We start from the raw sequence: 6,373 nt of genomic DNA, 5'->3' as shown, positions 1-6,373 counted from the left end.
TACATCGTGATCGAAACTTTATTTATAACTTTTGGCCTCGTGACAGGGAAAGCATAGCTCAAGCTTGGGGGAGGCTTAAATCAATGCTATAGTCATGCCCCAATCATGAGCTCTCGAGAGAAATCATCACTCAAAACTTTTATGCTCGACTTTCTCATGAAGATCGTACCATGCTTGACACTTCTTGTACCGGTTCTTTTATGAAGAAGGATATTGATCACAAGTGGAATTTATTGGAAAGAATCAAACGCAACTCTGAAGATTGGGAGCTGGAGGAAGGTAAGGAGTCAGGTATGAATTTCCAGTTTGATTGCGTTAAATCTTTTGTTAAGACAAACACTTTTAGAGATTTTAGCGCTAAGTATGGACTTGACTCTGAGATAGTAGCTTGTCTATGTGAATCTTTTGCTGCTCATGTTGATCTTCCCAAAGAGAAGTGGTTTAAATATCATCCTCCTGTAGAAAGCAATATAGCCAAAACCAATCTAGTTGAGGAGAAAGTCATTGCTTTTAGTGATCCTGTTGTTCCTTGTGCTTACACCGAGAAACCACCATACCCTGCTAGGATAAAGGATTATTCTAAAGCTCCAACTGTGATATGTAGGGGTTACATTAGACCACTTGCACCCCCTGAGGAGATTAGAGTTGAACCTAGTGTTGCTATTATCAAAGATCTATTAACCGAAGACATAGACGGGCATGTTATTAAATTCTGTGAGGACTCCGCTAGAATTGCTAAACCCCACGCGAAAGACAAACACGGACCTGTAGTTGGCTTGCCCGTTGTTTCTGTCAAGATAGGAGATCACTGTTACCATGGTTTATGTGATATGGTAGCTAGCGTTAGTGCAATACCCCGTTCTCTATATGATGAAATCAAAGATGAGATTGCACCTGCTGAGTTAGAACCCATTGATGTTACTATTATGCTAGCTAATAGAGACACTATCCGCCCTCTGGGAATTGTGAGAGACGTAGAAGTGTTGTGTGGTAAGACGAAGTATCCTATTGATTTCCTCGTCCTTGGTACTTCACAAGATAGCTTTTGTCCCATCATAGTTGGTAGACCCTTTCTCAATACTGTCAATGCTCACATTGATTGCACTAAGCAGACCGTCACTGTTAGTTTCGAGGGTGTGTCTCATGAGTTTAATTTCTCCAAGTTTGGAAGACAACCCCATGAAAGAGAGTCGTCTGGTGGGGATGAAATCATTTCTCTTGCCTCTATTGCCGTACCTCCTACAGATCCTTTAGAGCAATATGTGCTTGAGCATGAAAATGATATGCATATGGAGGAGAGAGATGAGATAGATAAAATTGTCTTAGAACAATATCCTATTCTCAAGAATAATCTGCCTGTTGAACTGCTTGGGGATCCTCCCCCACCAAAGGGTGATCCTGCGTTCGAGCTTAAATAGTTGCCTGATACTCTTAAGTATGCCTATCTTGATGAGAAGGAGATATATCCTGTCATTATTAGTGCTCTCCTCTGAGAGCACGAAGAGAAGAAGTTACTAAAAACTCTGAGGAAGCACCGTGCTGCTATTGGATATACTCTTGATGATCTTAAGGGTATTAGTCCCACTCTATGTCAGCACAAGATTAAAACCGATCCCGACGTTAAACCAGTTGCTAATCATCAAAGGAGATTTAATCCTAAGATGAAATAGGTCGTTAGAAAAGAAATATTAAAGCTTCTGGAAGCAGGAATCATTTATCCTATTGCTCATAGTGATTGGGTAAGTCCAGTACATTGCGTACCTAAGAAGGGAGGTATCACCGTCGTTCCTAATGATAAGGATGAGCTAATCCGACAAAGGATTATTACCGGCTATAGGATGGTGATAGACTTCTGGAAATTGAACCAGGCAACTAGGAAAGATCATTATCCTTTGCCGTTTATCGACCAAATGCTAGAAAGGCTAACAAAGCACACACACTTCTGCTTTCTAGACGGTTATTCAGGTTTCTCGCAAATACCTGTTGCACAATATGATCAAGAGAAAACTACTTTCACCTGCCCCTTTAGTACCTTTGCCTATAGACGTATGCCTTTTGGCTTATGCAATGCACCTGCCACCTTCCAAAGATGTATGATGGCTATATTCTCTGACTTTTTTGAAAAGATTGTCGAGGTTTTCATGGATGACTTCTCTGTTTACGGGTCTTCCTTTGATGATTGCCTCAGCAACCTTGATCGAGTCTTACAGAGATGCGAAGATACCAACCTCGTCTTGAATTGGGAGAAGTGCCACTTTATGGTTAATGAAGGTATCGTCTTAGGACACAAATTTTCTGAAACATGCATTGAAGTTGATAAGGCTAAGGTTGATGCAATTGAGAAAATGCCTTGCCCCACAGATATCAGAGTATACGAAGTTTCCTAGGTCATGCTGGTTTCTATAGAAGGTTCATTAAAGACTTCTCTAAGATATCTAGGCGTCTTACCAACCTCTTGCAGAAGTATGTTCCTTTTGTTTTTGATGAGGACTATGAGGAAGATTTCGAAATACTTAAGAAGGCTTTGATAACCGCACCTATTGTTCAACCACCTGACTGGAACTTGCCCTTTGAAATCATGTGTGATGCTAGTGATTATGCTGTTGGTGCTGTTCTAGGACAAAGAGTTGACAAGAAGTTGAATGTTATTCACTACGCTAGTAATACTCTAGACAGTGCCCAAAGAAACTATGCCACTACGGAGAAGGAATTTTTAGCAGTCGTGTTTGCATGTGAAAAGTTCATATCTTATATAGTTGACTCCAAAGTCACTATTCACTCTCATCATGCTGCTATTAAGTACCTTATGGAGAAGAAGGACGCTAAGCCTAGGCTAATCAGATGGGTTCTCCTGCTATAGGAATTTGATTTGCATGTTGTTGACCGAAAGGGTGCTGATAACCGTGTAGCAGATAACTTGTCTACGCTAGAGAATGTCCTTGATGACCCACTACCTATTGATGACAGCTTTCCTGATGAGCAAATAAATGTCATTCGCACTTCACATAGTGCACTGTGGTATGCCGATTATGCAAACTATATTGTAGCCAAATACATACCACCCAGTTTCACCTATCAGCAAAAGAAGAAATTCTTCTTTGATTTGAGACACTACTTTTGGGATGATCCTCACCTTTATAAGGAAGGAGTAGATGGTGTTATTAGACGTTGTGTGCCTGAACATGAACAGGGACAGATCCTGCAGAAGTGTCATTTCGAAGCCTACGGAGGACACCACGCTGGAGATAGAGCTGCCCATAAGGTATTGCAATCAGGTTTCTATTGGCCCACTCTCTTCAAGGATGCCCGTAAGTTTGTCTTGTCTTGTGACGAATGCCAAAGAATAGGGAACATCAGTAAGTGTCAGGAAATGCCTATGAACTATTCACTTGTCATTGAACCATTTGATGTCTGGGGCTTTGATTATATGGAACCCTTCCCGAGTTCCAATGGGTACACTCACATCTTAGTTGCTGTGGATTACGTTACTAAATGGGTAGAAGCTATCCCCACTAAAAATGCTGATCACCACACCTCTATTAAGATGCTTAAGGAAGTCATATTCCCAAGATTTGGAGTCCCTACATATTTGATGACTGATGGTGGTTCACACTTCATTCATGCTGTTTTCCGCAAGATGCTAGCTAAGTATGATGTCAACCATAGAGTTGCATCTCCTTACGATCCTCAGTCTAGTGGTCAAGTGGAGTTGAGTAATAGGGAGATCAAATTGATCCTACAAAAGACCATCAATAGATCTCGAAAGAATTGGTCTAGCAAACTTGACGATGCACTATGGGCTTATAGGACTGCTTATAAGAATCCCCTGGGCATGTCACCGTATAAAATGGTTTACGGTAAGGCCTGTCATTTACCTCTTGAGCTGGAACACAAAGCTTATTGGGCAATCAAAGAGCTCAACTTTAATTTCAAACTTGCCGGTGCGAAGCGGTTGTTTGATATCAGCTCGTTAGATGAATGGAGGGCCCAGGCATATGAGAATGCCAAGTTGTTCAAGGAAAAAGTTAAGAGATGGCACGACAAATGAATACAGAAACGAGAGTTCAATGTAGGTGATTATGTCTTGCTATACAATTCTCGTTTGAGATTCTTTGCAGGCAAGCTTCTCTCTAAATGGGAAGGTCCCTATGTTATCGAGGAAGTATATTGTTCCAGTGCCATCAAAATCAATACCACGGAAGGAAATTTTCCTAGAGTGGTAAATGGGCAAAGAATCAAGCATTACATCTCTGATACTCCCATAAATGTTGAGACCAATATCATCAATGTCATAACTCCAGAGGAGTACATAAGGGATGTTTATCAGCCTGTTTCAGACCCTGAAAACGAAGAGGTATCTGTTTCGGTAAGAAATTGGACTCCGATGCTTTTCCAATAGGAAATTTCCTCCGTTTTGGAATTTTTGGAAAATTACAAAAATAAAAAGGAGTCTGGAGAGCGCACGAGGCGGCCACAAGCCCTGCCACCGCCCTACCCCCTGGTGGCGGAGGGCAATCTTTTGGGCACCTCGTGTGCCTCCCGGACTCCGTTTTCTTGCGGAGCACTCCTTCTGGTCCAGAAAAAATCAATATATATTCACCCGAAGATTTTGATCTCCGTATCGCGCAATTTTCCTCTGTTTTCGTTTCGAGCTTGTTGTGTGCCGCAGATTTAGAGCAAAGATGTCTCAGGAATCTGTTGTGGAGAATGATCTTCACCAAGTTCATGGGGAAGTAGATGCTGATCTGAAAAGAGTAGAAGTCACGGAAGCCACGGACCAAGCTAAGGAGAAAACCCAAGCTAGGGAGGAAGTTCAACCTATGTTCAATATTGAAGACGTTGAAGGAGTAGATTTTCTCCAACCCTTCCTCCACGTGCTGTCTCCATCCTTGATTGAACTCTTGAGGTTTTGCGAAACAACTCGTGCTCGCAATATTTCCCTTTCTCGTGAAGTTGTTTTGCTTGAAAACCATGTCACATATCTCAAAGGTATAAATCAAAGATTGATAGCTCTCTTGGAATCAAAGACAACAACTCCACCACCATCACCACCAAAGGAAGACAACTAAGCATTGCTATGGGCAATCCCCTTGGCTTCTGCCAAGCTTGGGGGAGTTGCCCTCGTATCGTATCACCTTTATATCTTTTGCTTTTACCTTTGTTTTAGTTCTTTCCTTTTCAGTTTTTATTTTCTTCTCTTAGAGGAATAAGTCTTTAGTGTTTAGTTTGAGTCTTTTGCTTTTGTCTCTCCCCCGATGTATTCGAGCTTACGAGCTATATAATAAAGAGTATCTTACTCAAGGGCTTTGCTTTGTGCCATGATCAATAGTATGAAAAGAACGATAGCATGAAAGATCATGAGACGATCTTATGGAAAGTGATAACTTCACATATGACACGTATGATGATTGAAACTTGTTAAGAATAAATCAACATAGACCTAAGTCATTGTTGCAATTAATAAAAAGTAATAAGGAAAGAGAGGTTCACATATAAATATATCATCTTAGACGCTTTTTACAATTGTGAGCACTCACCAAACTTTTACATGCTTAGGAGTAGATGTTGGACAAGGAAGACAACATAATGAATTGTGTTTGCTTGGTTCCAAACAATGTTATATGATTAGAGATCCCTTAGCATGTGACGATCGCTTCCACCTCATGTTAGCCAAAACTCCTGCACCAAGTAGAGATACTACTTGTGCATCCATAAACCTCCAACCCAGTTTTGCCATGAGAGTCCACCATACCTACCTATGGATTGAATAAGATCCTTCAAGTAAGTTGTCATCGGTGCAAGCAATAAAAATTGCTCTCTAATATGTATGATCTATTAGTGTGTGGAAAATAAGCTTTGTACGAACCTGTGATGAGGAAGACATAAAAGCGACAGACTGCATAATAAAGTTCTTTATCACAGGAAGCAATATAAAGTGACGTTCCTGTGCACTAAGAGGACACGCATTCAAACCTCAAAAGCGCATGACAACCTCTGCTTCCCTCTGCGAAGGGCCCATCTTGTACCTTTACTTTTTGCCCTTGTAAGAGTCATGGTGATCTTCACCAATTCCCTATTTTTGCCTTTGTCTTGGCTACCGTCACATGCTTGGGAAAGATCTATATTCATATATCAACTTGGAGTTGAGTACTTATGCTTTATTGTTGTTGACTTTACCCTTGAGGTAAATAGTTGGGAGGCAAAACTATAAGCCCCTATCTCCCTGTGTGTCCAGATGAAACTTTGACACCATGAGTACCACCTGAGTTGTAACAATTGTAGAAAACAAAAGAGATGATTGAGTATGTGGGTTTTCCTTACAAGCTCTTATTTGACTCTTTCCGATGTTATGATAAATTGCAATTGCTTCAAT

Source organism: Hordeum vulgare, chromosome 1H (assembly GCF_904849725.1).
Source record: "Hordeum vulgare subsp. vulgare chromosome 1H, MorexV3_pseudomolecules_assembly, whole genome shotgun sequence".
Lineage (NCBI taxonomy): Eukaryota > Viridiplantae > Streptophyta > Magnoliopsida > Poales > Poaceae > Hordeum > Hordeum vulgare.
This window is presented reverse-complemented; position numbering follows the sequence as displayed.